We start from the raw sequence: 15,294 nt of genomic DNA, 5'->3' as shown, positions 1-15,294 counted from the left end.
GGGGCAGTTTTCACACACCTTGATTAGTTCACTTCCCTGGGTGATCGTAAGGGCGCCCTCTCTTATATTGACTCAGTGCATTCAGGATTTTAGTTTAAAGCGCTCTCAACAAGGCTTGATACCCAAGACCACAAGGAGACGAGCAAACTATCTAACTATCTAAACCAACACCTTGTTATTTTTGTGTAGCAATTACGAGTGTGCGATTTAACTAGAAAAGTAGACAAAGATGATGTATTGGATAATTTAAATGGACAATGCGTGATTTTGTTTCTTCAAGGTCCATGTCTGGATCATGCTATTTTTTGGTACGGGGTTCATATCAAAGACAGATGTTATCAATGATCTATGTAAGAATGCCTCTTTCCACATACAACAAGTGATGCAAGTAGCGCTAACTTCCAATGAATGTGACCAGTTATTGCTGTCTATAAAAGCTTCTCAATCGCACTTTACCTCGCATACATTAGCCAACTTCAGCAACCAAAACAAAAAAATCATGGCATCCTTAGTCTATGCGCTTCTTACCTGGATCGTCCTCCTAATGATTCATACTTCACTTGCTATGTCACTATGCCATCCGTATGAGAGCTCAACCTTGATGGAATTTAAGAGAAGTTTTCGAACCACTAGAGTAGATTTTCTTTGTGTTTATCCGAAGGTTGAATCATGGTCTCTAGATGGACATGAGATTGTTGATCTTGGGATGGCGTAGAGTGCGACGAGACCACCGGTCAAGTGATTGGCCCTGACCTTCGCAGTAGCTGTCTCTTTGGTACCATAAACTTCCAACAGCAGCCTCTTTCGCCTACTCCACTTGGAATCGCTCAATCTTGCTTGGAATGACTTCAACTCTTCTTCAATTTCATACGGCTTCGGCAATCTTTCCAGGTTACGATACCTTAATCTCTCCAATTCGCACTTTTCTGGAAAAGTCCCCTTGGATATCCCACGGCGAGGCAAGTTTTTTTTCCACGTCATACTTTGGCAAGGTTTGATAGTCACGTTAGATCGAACTTATCAGAATCGGCGCCGAAGGTCAAACTTGATTAGAAAATTTATGCAAGTTTAAGGAATTGATTAACTAAATTAAAAATTCAAGAACTTGATTGAAAGAAAAAGTTTAAATTAAGAGAGGAAAAGTAAAAACTTACCGTTAGCATATGGTGGCCCAAGACGACGCTGCACTGCTCATTTTGGAAGTCCAAGCAAGTTTTCTAATCAAAATATTTTTGTCCTTCTCTTTTCACCTCTTCTACGACGGGAGAAGACAAAGCTTCCTAGACAAAACTTTCTTTTGATTTTTTTAAATTGGTTCCATTGTGTCTTTTGAACAAGGTGGAAGAAACGCGTTTTGGTATCTTATGTAATTTTGCGTGGATCGAATAATTACACTCAAATTAAATAGTCTGTAAGGATGCACCTTTTGGCATGGACTTGTCTGTTCGAACTTTGGCATGGTCCGATAACCACGTAAGTTCGAATTTATCAGAATTGGTGTTGGACGCTTGACTTGATTAGATAAATTAATTAGAAGTTCACGAACTTGATTTGAAAAAAAATACATAAGTTAAAGGACGAAAAATAGAATTACCCTTGATGGACAAAAAGAGCACTACTATTTGGCATTCCAGTCAAGTTTTCTGAAAAGGAGAATTTTACCTTATGAGAGATAGTGGACCAAAAAAACATTGTGCTATAATCTCCATAATGTGATCTCACATTCGGTCTATTATTCTCACATTTAGTTAATTTCATTAACGTTTATTCTCCATATTATGTTGCGTGATAATTGTCCATTATATTGTGACTGCTCAAAAGGCATGACTTCTTGATGGAAGAAGTCGTATGAATGGGTGCGATGGACATAAAAGGGTCTTCTAAGCTAAACCCTCTCATATATCGAAAACACACCATCATGTTCGAGAGGGCAATTGGCTAGAGATATCCTTTCACCTACTGTTCAATGCTCGACGATTCAGGTTATCAATTGAACAATATCAATGGCCGGAGGTTAGTACAGACTTATTCACGTTTCCGCATTAGGTCCTAATTATGCGAGAGTTTTGCTCGTCCATGTATAATCGGGTCTTTAGTTCCTTAGAATTTTCTAACACACTGCTCATTTTGGAATTCCAAGGAAGTTTTCTACTTGTTTCGTCGAAAAATGTCCTCACGACAAAATATAATTCACCGAAAGTCGTTCCTCGGCTCTTAATAAAAGGAGACTGAGTTCTAGATCTAATTCTGGACAGAAGCAATCCAGGCGTGAATAAGGAACTTGAGTTTTACGGAAGATCTAGACAAATCCATCTAATTGCTGGCAGCGTCCAAACTTTACAAAGATTTGAGCAACTATAGCTAAAGAAACTGAAAGTGCGAAACTGGAGAATAAAGACTATAGCTATAAAAGCTGAAAGTGCGAAACTGGAGAATAAAGACTATAACTATAAAAGCTGAAAGTGCGAAACTGGGAAGTAAAGATAAAAGACAACATTTGTTTTGTTCATGTGTGCCGGGGGGGTTTTCTGTTGGTAATCAGATGCTATTTATAGCGCAGACTTGGTAACCGTTCTTGGTGTTGTATCCAATCTCTACCGTTGATTTCATCTTTACCGTTCATGTGATGACACCTGTTTATCAACGGTTATCGATCTTATCTTTCGTACGAAGTGAGAACTGCTTTTGAGCCCATTTAGTCTCTGAAACGTTAACCGTCATCGAGCCCATTGGTTTTCTGTCTGACACCTATCCCTCGGGATGATAACCGTCATCGAGCCTTTCCTCCATTCGACACCTGTCTCTCGAGATGATAACCGTCATCGAACCTTTTCTCCATTTGACACCTGTCTCTCGAAATGATAACCGTCATCAAGCCTTTCCTCCGTTTGACACATGTCGCTTGGGATGATAACCGTCATCGATCTTTTCCTCCGTTTGACACCTGTCGCTTGGGATGATAACCGTCATCGATCTTTTCCTCCGTTTGACACCTGTCTCTTGGGATGATAACCGTCATCGAACTTTTCCTCCGTTTGACACCTGTCTCCTGGGATGATAACCGTCATCGAACTTTTCCTCCGTTTGACACCTGTCTCCTGGGATGATATCCTTCATCGAACTTTTTTCTCCATTTGACACCTGTCTCTTGGGATGATAACCGTCATCGAACTTTTCTTCCACTTGACATCTGTCCATTGGAAATGAGGACCTTCGTCGAGCCTTTCTGACTTAACATCCATCACCCTTTTCATCGATGAGAAGCACTTTTAGCACTTGGACATCTGTCTTTTCTGGAGCAAAGGCTTTCATCGAATCTTTTATAGCTTTTCTCCGTCTGGCACTTATTCAACAGAGATAAGGACCTTCATCGAGCTTTTCTGACTTAACATCCATCACCCTTTTCATCGATTTCATCGATGAGAAGCACTTTTAGCACTTGGACATCTGTCTTTTCTGGAACAAAGGCTTTCATCGAATCTTTTATAGCTTCTCTCCGTCTTCTCCTTGTTGATATCTTCGACGAAAATACCTTCAGCATTTTTCATCCCCCTCTATCTGAATTTCAAATTTCCCGCTTATGACTGTCCGTACCTACCAGCTGTCATTTTAGTACAGGTGATGTCATCTCTTGTCCTTTTATTCATATATCCTCACGACGAAATCTCTAATTAATTTCGGGTGTCAACACTACTCAACCTTTTTTTTCTTTCTTTTCGATTTTTCTCCCATGGACGACCGAAGAAAGCTTTCTAGACAAAACATTCTTTTATTTTCTTCAATTAGTTTTTTTCTATCTATTGAAGAATGTGAGAATATAGGAGGGACATTTTGGCACGAATAATAGTTACATATAAACTAAATATCTTGTAATGACACACATTTTGGCATGGACTTGGCTGCAAAGGTAATTTTTTTCCACATCGTACTCCGACATGATCTAACAACCGCTTCAGTTTGAAATTATCAAAATTAGTATCAAAGATTAAATTCGACTAAAAAATCAATGAAAATTTAAGGATTTGATTAGATATATTAAAGTTCAATCGCTCAACTAAAAAAGTGCGTAAATTCAGGAAGAAAAGTAGAATTACCTTCAACAGATGCAGTGCTCATTTTGAAATTGCATGCAAGTTTTCTAGTCAACCTTTCTTCTTTCTTGTCTCTCTTTTTGCCCCTTTACAAGGAGGTGATAAGGCTTCCTAGACGAAACTTTCTATTAGTTCTTTTAATCGGCTCCATGGACCTTTGTGTCTTTTGAAGGTGGAAAATAAGGACGAGCATTTTGGCACTTTATGTAAGTTTCGTGTGGACTGAATTATTACCCTCAACCTAAATTTTCTTTGAGGAAAGGCATTTTGGCACTAACTTGTCCCCAAGAGCAAGTTTTTCGTTTCCGCTTCGTACTCTGGAACAGTCCGGACGGTTAAGTCAATTCAAATTTGTTAGAATCAGTGCCAGGTTTGAACTTGATTAGATAAATTGAAAGTATAAGACCTTGAAAAGGCACATAAATTAAGAGACAAAAAGTCAAATTTTTATCTTTAAAAGATAGTGGACAAAAGTTCGCACCGCTCATCTTGGAATTCCTGGCAAGTTTTTCAAATCAACCCTTTTTTTTTCCTTTCTTTACTTTTTTTCCCTAGTACAACGTGGAGCCGACGCTTCCTAGCCAAAGTTTCGCGTGGATGAAGTAGCCCATAACTATGCAATTTTCACTAATTTCTGCTCTATGACATGCCCTTCGTTAAGCATGGAGAAGCCCGTGACATGCTCTTTATGAATCGATAGGTCATGGAGGATCACCTTCACTTCATAAGCAATGCATTTATCAAACTCAAAATGGATTTAGCCATAGAAAAGAGCAAATTTTATGCTACTCTATACCCAAAAACAACATGAAGTGGCATAATTTTTAGTTCATGAAATCATCAAAGCTTTTATAACACCGACTTAGCATGTCATATTTGAATTTTTCATTTCATGTGTGTAACAGATTATTCTATATCTTTGGGATGTGTTGAGTCATATGGATTTTTTTCTCATAATCTGTAAAAGATGATTCGGTAAAAATGTGTTTCAACAGCACAAATTCTATAAAAAAAAACATTTTCAATGATTTGAAATAAAGTTAAAAGTTTATATGTGTAGGTTTTTAAATATTCAGACCGTTCAGTATTAAATTAAACGCAGAGGTCATTTCTAAATTGTTATAAATCATTAACTTTTCCTTAGTAATTCCTACTTTTAAATACAAGTTTGTGAGTCAGTTTCAATCTATCGCTAATGTCATTAATTGGTACGAACTTTAGTAAATTACAAACTTATCTCTCCTCTTTTTCCATATTTTTCGTCATTCTTATTAAATGAACTGGCAGAAATATAATACTTTTTCTTATCCCCGGCCCCTGCTCAATACTCTACTCATTCAGATCCTATACGTTGGATTTTCATGTTCAATTCAAGAAAGTTCTGTTAAAATCGTTATATCTTTAGATTTCATGTTTACATTTATGATCATAAAACTAAATCACTCATTAAATTATATGCTCCTTAAGCTAACAATTTTACATTTAACTTAAGATGATCCCTATGAAAATATCTTTCGTGTAGGATACCGCATTAGATTAAAAAAATAAGTTTCCAAAACTCTTGGTAACTCACTTAAATTGGAAGCTAATGTCAAGAAGAGTATGGGAAGTGGCAATTCCTAGGTGAGTTGAACACAAGTACAAATTTTCCGAGAAAAATTGAAACTTGATACGATTACACTCGAAATTGACACACAATGACACGTTTTATGGGAAACACTTTATAATTAAACAAATTGGAACATTTGTCCATCGACATAAAATGACATAAATAACCAACACGAATATCTTGACATGGCACGGATTGCTAATCCTCTGTTATGAAAATTTCATCCGAATATACATTCAATGAACTAAAGCAAGGCCCTTTCTACTTGTGAACCACGAAATTCTTTACACCAATCTTCTTGTTTTCAACGAAATTTTTTACATTGTCGTCCACCATGGATATTAATTGGCTTTTCATTAGTATCTAATCATCTCAATTATGTCTCTATATTCTTGAGTCATTTGGCAAGTAATATTACAACAAAACATTCTTACATTGCTGATGCATATATGGACAGACATTCCACTAAGAACTTAAAGAACTATAACTTTCGTGAGCAAGAAAACAGCATCTCCATATTAGTATAATGAACCATGCAAACAAACATAGATTAGAAACTTCAGACATGCATGTAGAACTTTTCTCAACAAGCTACTTAAACACATAGCGTAAGTATCTAGCTGCGTATTTTTTGTCTGCCAGAGCTTTCCTCACCTTTTCCATCTTTTTGCCATTTTCTTGGAGTAGTGCAAGAACCACCTACTCTTCTTGTCAATGATCAAGTTATCTAGCACAATACCGACCAAAAACCCACCTCCAGCGCCAACCAGCACAATTCTCCAATCCAAGTCGAATAGACACTCTTCTTCACTATCTACTTTGAAAGATGGTGGTGTTAGAGCATTATCACCATTTGTGCATTTATTTGGCAGACGACTTCCATACAAACCATCATTCATCTCAAATGAACTGCTCCCGAACGTGTCAAATTGCGTCCCATGTGGTATCGGTCCCAATAGTCGATTATGAGAGACAATGAAAACCGAAAGAAATGTGAGGCAGGCTAGTTGTTGAGGAATCTCTCCCACAAGATTGTTCTAGGAAAGATCCAGTGATTCGAGCACTGTCAGGTTGGCCAAAAAAGGAGGGATGCTACCAATGGGGAAGTTGTTTGAAAGGTTGAGCATAAGAAGTGACTTCATATCTCCAATGAGTTTAGGAATGAACCCTTCGAACTTGTTATTGGAGAGGTCAATTGCCACGAGGACATACTGAATCTTCATATATTCCCTTTCCGTGCCCTTATACATCAATGTCATCGCATAAGTCAGACTTCCACTGTCCGTATGAAAAGAGAGATGAAACCAATGATGAATATTCTCGTATCCTTAGTAGCCCAAGAGTATGCCAATTGTCCCACCACAGAAACATCTTCTCACTATTTATATATATCACACATGGCTTCATCTTATCTCTCAACTTTTGCATTTTCCTCCGACCATACTAGTCTCTTGCTTGATAACTACAGCCTTTAGACTCTTCTTTTCTTTTCTTTTCTTTTTCGTCGAAAGTAAATATTCCATTTATATCTCAAGATCTCAAGATGATACATGCCATATTCAAAACAAAGCAAATCCCAAATAGTAAAATAAAACAATAAAGCACAAACTATTGTGATAAGCACATTCTCATCTCACAAGAACAAATCTGTCTCAGTATCAAAACAGCGCGAATGTGGCTAATCACCGAATCTCACATCATCGTAAGTGATGAACACACACCGTAATCTCCTTCTCCAATAGCTACAACACCTCTAAGAAACTCTTAGATCTAAATCTAGATCAGGAGAGAAGAGCTCCCAGATCTAGATCTAAATCGAGAGATGAGAGCTTCCAAAATTCAGAAAAGTCGTATTGTAACAGTCTGAATTTTCGATCCTTTTCCCGGGATTTAAGAAATAAATTTGACCAATGCACTATAGTGAGGTCTCACCCGGAAATGCGCATTCACGGGATGCTAACCTTAGGGGTAGGGCCGTTACGGGATTGAGTTCGCACGACCAAAGAACTCGACCTGGGTTCGACTTCGACCATATCGATTGACGAGGGAATGTTTTGAGCCAACCGAGACCGATCTATTTGATTGATCGTGTCCAAAGGGCACTAGTGACAGACCCTCGCAATTATATGACAACCGAGGTCGTCCCGGGTGGAGTAAACTTAAACGTGATTTGACTTAGTGTCGGTCACGGGTCGAGAGCGCGTAATTCCAGAGAGCCACCCGTTAGCCAGAGATAAGCTAAAGTTGCTATTGCTCGATTTTAGTCATTTCTTGGAATTCGGGCCCGGGAATCGAGAATTTTGAAAGTGACAATTTTGGACGGCCGATGACGTTTTTGGCTTGCCCAACCTTGGGGCCACCCATTTCTGCGAAAAAATGGATTTCGGTCCGGGGCCGGAAAAATTACGGTTTGCCCTGTGGGCACCGAGGCTGGATTCGGAGGCCGTTTGAGGTTATTTTTCGCGGCCAAGGTCATTTTGGGGTGGCCACGCACATTCAGAGTGGTTTTGGCCAAAAATTGGAATTTCGACAAAAAATTGGAAAAATAATATTATTTTATTCCCGAGACTTTGACGTGGATTTTCGAGGGCTTGCGCGATGAATTTCGCGATTCCGACGCCATATTATGTTGGCCACGCATATATGGAACGCGTATGTGCAAAAATTGGAATTTCGGTTCGGGATCGGAAAATTACGAAAATGCCCCTAGGCCATTTTTGATTAATTCCGAAAATTGGATTTAATTTTGGGATTAACCAAGGTGAGTTAGGCTTAACTCAGGTCTGGTCAACCATGGTTAAGAGCAAATGACCATTCTACCCCTAAATTATTGGATTGGATCAAATTTGGGCCCTTGGATTAGGGGCAAAATTGTCCGATGGACCTAGATTGTGACACTTGGATCCCACTAAGCTATCTTTGACCTATTTGACCAGACCCTCTCTCTCTCCTCTCAGCTATTTGGTTATTTTCCCCCATGCAAGTTCTTCTTCTTCTCCGTTTCTTGTTACGCGATTACGTTTACGCCATTTCGATCTTGTTGGCCGAACGTGCAATGCCGGTCTTGCCCACCAAGCCAACATCACCGGCAACCATTTCCACCTGCGTGCGGCCACCACGGCCCAGATTTTTGTCCAAAACAGACCTTGTTTCTCTGTTTTCTCTTTCCCGTCTCGCAAGCAACGATGCCGCGGAGCTTCGCAGCCAGAGCCCCGATCGCTGTTCGTCGACACCCGGCCCGTCCGGCCTCGCCGTGCGTCGCCGTCCAGTAGCCAGTCCGTACTGCAGTGTCCCTACGAGTGCATTCCACCGTCGATCACAGGTTCACTGCCATTCACGCCCGGGACCGTCGGACGCCGCGAGCTATCACCGGCACCTCGCATGGGCACCGTCCCGACTGTCCGTCTACGATGTCCGTGCGGGGGAGTGCTGTTCACCGCGTCCGTACGGTGCACTGTTCACGCCGTCCGTACATCGCCGGCGACGCTGCTGCCGCTGTCCCGGCCCGTTCCAGCCCCGTTCTGTCTCGCCTTTTTTGGGTAAGTGTCTCCCCCAAATACTACCTAGGAGCTCGGGTATTTCTAGACTCGTTTAGGACTCGGTTTAGGCGATTTGTGACTGTTTTAGGGGCTGTTCGGGACTGATTTGAGTGACTGATTATTTGGTGGTTGCGGACTGATTAGGCGAAGAATTTTGAGGTTTAGGGAGCTTGGATTAGGGCTGTGATGTTGGGGTTTGATCGGAATTAATTTGTGCGATTAATTAATGGGATTGTGCCTTGAATGGAAATTTGTGCGTGGTTGTGTGATTGTGCTTGTTGGTTGGCTTGGAAATCGTTGTGGGCTGATTTGGTTTGTGCATTGGGCTGAATGTGGTGTGGTGGCGTGCCGTGTTTATGTAGCCGTGAAGTTTGGTGATATGGTGATGTGAATGTGCATTGAATTCGCGTGTGGTTAAATGGTGCGTGTTCGTGTGACGAGAATGCGAAATTATGGAATGTGTGTGAAGTGTGTATGTTTGGCAGTGTGTTTGTGTGGTGGCGTGGTACGTGTGGAGAGTGTGGAACGAAGGTTTGGAAATGTGGGATTGGTTGGAAAGGATCCGTCCTGAGGCGTGTTCGTTTACGCGGGACGATGCCGTCCCTGACGAGGTGACGATGCCCGGCCTGACGAGGTGTCGATGCCTGACGTGGTCAGAAGACCGTTGGCCTGATGCGTTTTACGCGGGCGCGGTAGAAGGAAAGTGTGTGTAGGATTCCGTCCTGAGGCGTGTATGTTTACGCGGGACGATGCCGTCCCTGACGAGGTGACGATGCCCGGCCCGACGGGGTGACGATGCCTGACGAGGTCAGAAGACCGTTGGCCTGATGCGTTTTACGCGGGCGCGGTAGTGGTGGAAAGGTTGAGAATGAGTGGGATTTGGCAAGACAAGCGAGAGGATTGTGGAAAGTGACGCATGGTGTGAGTAGCGTGCGAGTGTGTTTGTATCGCGTGATGTGATGCTTAATTATGGGGTAGAAACTGCTAGGCACGGTATGAGACGTGCCCAAGTGGTTTCTGTCTTATAATTGAGGCACGCGCGCGTCTGTGATTCCTTGCTGTGATGTGTTGGCTGTGTTATTGTCTAACGTGCAGGAACGTGCGTGATGGATTCCAGGTAGGGTCGCATGTGATTGTTAGTTTGGCCGATCGTTGTGTGTTATATGTGTTTTCGTCTGGCGGTACGTGAGTGCCTACGTGGGGTTTGGGGTTGTACACTTATTGAGATTCGTCTCACGGTTGTATAACCGCCACTTTCAGACCCCCGGCCCTAAACCCGGGAAGTGCGCCTTTTCTTTTTGGAAGTCCGGGGAGCTGCTGTTGGTGCCCAGTGGAGCTGCAGGTGAGTTCCAGAGTTTCAAGCCAGAAATTTAGAAGCAGACTGGACGAGGGCGATCCTTAGGTTTTTCCCTACTGTTTTAGGGGTTGTGTAAATCGGGTTGACCCATAGGGAAGTTAAGTTAACCAGACCTCGATCTTTTGTTTAAACGGTGACTGAGGATGTTAGTCTGTATTTATGTCTGGAATATGATGTTTGTATATTTGGTGTTGTATGAATATGTGGTTGCTGGATTGTTCAGTTGTTCTACCCCGTTGTCGTCATTATTTGTCCGGGGTTTTATTATTCGCTTCCGCATGTGGCTCTGATGTTTGGGTTGGGTCGGCGACGTTCCTGGGACGTCGCATCATTTCGACCGGAGCAGGGGATGTCGCGAGCTCGATGGGGTTCGGGGCGTGACACGTATAACCGCTTCCAGTGCAGCATGAACTCATTGTATTTCTCCTCAATCCTGTTTGACTTCTCAATTTAGAGGATCTGAAGTAGCAGATTGATTCCTAATGATGGAAACGGAAAACACACCTAGTGAGCAGAGAAAAGCGTCACAATGAACAAAGAAAAAAAAATACTATATGAAAACAATACTCTCAATCAAATCGAGAGAGAAAATCACAATTCGAGTTGAGAAGATGGAGTCTCCCTCGATTGAGAGTTACTTCTCCCTAAAAAGAGTATATAATTGAAATATCTAAAAGGTACTTTATTCGTGTTTGCCAGTTCTAATAATTTCATCTCTCTATTTTTTTGTCCAAGGGGCAAATACATCAGAATTCCAACCAAAATGTAACCTCTACACTACACTATGAAATGTTATAACCAAACCATCTTTGGTATTTGAACAATCCAGGTCAATGGAATCAATATGTAAATCCTATTGGCTCATTCCATCATTGAAGCAGACTATTGTCGACACATGACCCAAGTATAAAGCATGTACACTAATGAGGGTGACATGATATTGTCTTCTTCTTCTTTTTTAAACTTTTGTGTTTGTTATTAGAGCACGTATGTAATGGAAGCAAGAGGAGATTGTCATGCCATAGCTTTCATGGTTAGCAACTTCAGTGGATGGGAATTCTGGGCCTTCTTATTAGCCACTCCAAAATTCTACGTGAAAGGACACGTTGGGGTGACTAAAGGCAAAATGTCAAAAGTCTTTTGGGATAGTTATTTTTCTTTGGATGACCTATCATCTCCACGTAAGCAGGTCATTGTCCTTCATGGCTGCCAATAGTTTAATCAAAATCTAGGAGGTTTTCTTTTTAATATGTTTGCGAAATCTATTTTCTTTGGATAAAATTTCAAAGAGGCAAATATAATATGCATGCTATTGCGGAAGTAAGTGATCGAACAATAAAATTAACACAATAAGAAAATAAATCGGACACCAGATTTATGTGATTCGGTCATAGTGATCTACGTTTTCAGGGAAACACGAAATTTCACTATAGATTAAACGATACAACAAAGATTACAACCACACTCGAATTATTCAAACACTCGAAGTGTTTCTCAAGTCCTAATTACACCTAATAATTAACGCAGTATTTAGCTCTACAATTTCTCACGAAATAATCTATCAATCTCACAAAAGAATTATACATAAATTTTTACCACAAGAATTTAATCGCTTGAACACTAATTCTCTTGGATGTAATTCACGAATAAGAAACGCACGAAGATAGCCCGCTGCCAAGCACTCCTTGTAAACGGCGCTTCAATAGATAGCAAACGACGAAGACCAAGAACAATACATATATTGCACCAAGTGACGATCAGGCCAACTTCCAATAAGAAATGGAATCCGTGGGATTCGGTCAAACCCAAGTCCACCTTTTTCTTTTATTTCCTTTTTTTTTATCTTTCCTTCTCTGACACAATTGGCCATAGAGGACAAACAAAGTGGGATTAGTCAACAAAGTCCAATCTTGGACTTTCCTTTTCTTTTGCACCTTGGCCAGACTCCAAAACCGAACATAAAATATAGATTTCCACGATGGATATCTACATATATTCAACTTCCAGATTTTCCTTTTATTTATCTTAGGTTGGATTTTGTTCGCGGACTCAAAGTCGAGACATATTATAACACATGTGACCAAAAAATAATAATAATATGTATGCGACATCTGACTTTGAGATTTAACTTAATACAAGCTAGTGAAAAATTTAAATATTTGGGTTTAAATAACAAGCACACTCAATTTGTCTAGCCGCTTGACTATTGATGAGTCGTTGTTTCCATAGCTTCTTATAAATGAATCAACAATCCATATGAGATTGGGTACCGACGAAGTGACGATTAAGATTGGCCATACCATATGTAGATCTTGCCATAAATATTTTGCAATTTCAACATATTATTTAACTCTCACTTCCTTTTTTTAGATAATGTTAAGAGTTATAAGTAATTAGGGATTTTTTTGGACAGGGAAAAAAATGGTCACACATCCACAAGGTACAAGTTAGGTCAGATTCTCATACATGCCGTGATTGATTGTTCATGTCACATTATAGTTGCATAGTTGGTCCGCTGAAATGACATCTCACAATTTTTTCAACAGAAAGGCCAAAATCGAGAAACTCGCAAAAAGACTTTTGCCCATCTTTAAGATTGATGGACATGAATCGTTCTACAGTTTTTAGGAGTATTCCTAGTTCTCGAAGCACAAAAAGAAAAGATCGTAATCTTTGACTGAAAATATCTTAAACTTTATATATCATCACCTAGTTTTATATAAAAAAAAGACCGTAAACCCAATTACAATGAATTATGAACTAGGATAAATCTCATGGGAACTCTCGAAGCTCCAATGGACAGTGAACACATCGCGGGTAGAGATATGTCGGTAAGACATGGCCTTGGATTACGATTAGCCAACCATGGTACCCATTTATGCATTAAACTAATGCCATGTCTGTTATTCAAGCAATTACAAGCACTCATAGGCATAATTTACTGATGGTGTGACATCCCGAATTTCGGCCCATTTTTGGGTTTTATAAAACGCGTAATTTGTCAGTGTGCTTATAGTAAAATCTCGCCCGGGAACTGATCACTCCCGATTATCATTTTAAATTAGAGATTTCGCTAGAATCGCACTCGATCAAATCTGGCCGTTATTTAGACCCCGAACTTGGCAGTCGATTATTGGGAGTTTCAGGACGAAATAAATTGGACGGTGTCAATATTATCGTAGCCAGCGTTGAGATTGTCAGGAATAATGGAAAAAGGGGAGTTTTTGACCGGGTGCGAATTTGGACTAGTAGACCTCCCTCGCTATAGTTTGATTTAATTAATTCGGCTTTTGTCCCTTTTTATATGCGAGGCTTATTTTGGACCGGTAGATCGCTTTCGATTTTGAATTTGGGTCATCGGATCGCATTTAATATTTGATTGAAGTTAATTTTTTTATTATTTTTCTCTCTCCTCTCTCCTCTGCGTGCCCCACTTACCGCGCACGTTTCCCCCCCTGCTTGCGTCCCATCTGCCCATGCCCATGCAGACCAACCCCCCCTGACACTCTCTCTCTCCTCTCTCCTTCTTTCTCTTTTCTTTTCCTTCTTTCTTCTTCCTTTTTCTCCTTCTTCCTTCTTCGTCTTCGGCCCGACTGGTTCCATTCCTGCTTCTGCTCGCCGACTGCAACCACCGTCGGTCGCCTCGTCGCCTGGCCGTCACGCATCGCCGTCGCCATCTCGGCCGCCGCGCCGCGCCGCTCCGCCAGATCAGCCGCCTGCAGCCCCGTCGGCCGCCCCGTCACCTGGTCACTCTTCCCTCCCCCGACTCCCGTCCACCGCAGCTCCTCCCCGCCTCCGCAGCCGCCGCTCGACCGTCCTCCGCCTCCGCCCGACGCCGCTCCACCAGCCCCGCCGCCGCGCCGCCGTCTCCCTCGCGTCTTCGCCGTGCCGCGGCGTCGCTCGCGGCTCCGTCCCGACAGCGCCTTCCCTCCTCCCGAGAGCGTGAGCTCGGCTCGCCGCCGCGTACGGCGAGCCCCGGCCGTCGTCCGGTCGTCGCAGCCGGCTCCCAGCCGCCGCCCGAGCCTTTGAGTGTCGCTTGTCGTCACCCGAGCGCCCCCGGCCCGCACCAAACGCCTTAGCCAACCTCTTCTTCTCCCAGTTGGCTTTAGAGCGTTCGTCGCCGCCGCTGCCGTCGCTCCGGCCGGCCGGCTGACGCCACCCGACCCCGCCAGCAGCCGCGCCGTGCCGCTCCGTCGCCGCCGGTTTGCCCCTCCGCCTCAGCCCGATCTCTCTCTCTCTCTCTCTCTCTCTCTCTCTCTCTCTCTCTCTCCCTCACCCTCATCCCGGTGACCTCTCCTCTTCGATTCGCCGCCGCCACTGCCAATCGCCGCTTCGGTCGACGGCTCGACCAGTAGCCCGGCCCGGCCCGGCCAGCCAGCCAGGTGGCCAAGCGGCTCGGGCCGGCTCGGGCCGTAGCCAGCGGCTAAGCCCGGCCGGGCCGTGGCCGAGCTCGCTGGCGCCGTGCCGTCCGACCGGGCGTCTCTCCCGTCCGTTTGCCCGTGCGCCCCCTGGCACGCCGCACGGCCATCGCGCCCGCGCGCCAGGCACGCCGATCGGCCATTGTGCCCACTTTGGCCGGCCACCGCGCCTGTTGGCCCGCACCCGCGCCCAGTCCGGTACTGTTCACCCGGGCTATTTTGGGCCCGAGCCGACTTTTCCCGGGCCAAACTTAGGTAAGTGACTTCCTAAACCCTACCT

This window comes from Syzygium oleosum, unplaced genomic scaffold (genome assembly GCF_021117445.2).
Source record: "Syzygium oleosum isolate NSW1041296 unplaced genomic scaffold, Sole_v2.1 Sole_v2.24, whole genome shotgun sequence".
Taxonomy (NCBI): Eukaryota; Viridiplantae; Streptophyta; class Magnoliopsida; order Myrtales; family Myrtaceae; genus Syzygium; species Syzygium oleosum.
The sequence above is the reverse complement of the archived record's forward strand: the minus strand, read 5'-3'. Positions refer to the sequence as shown.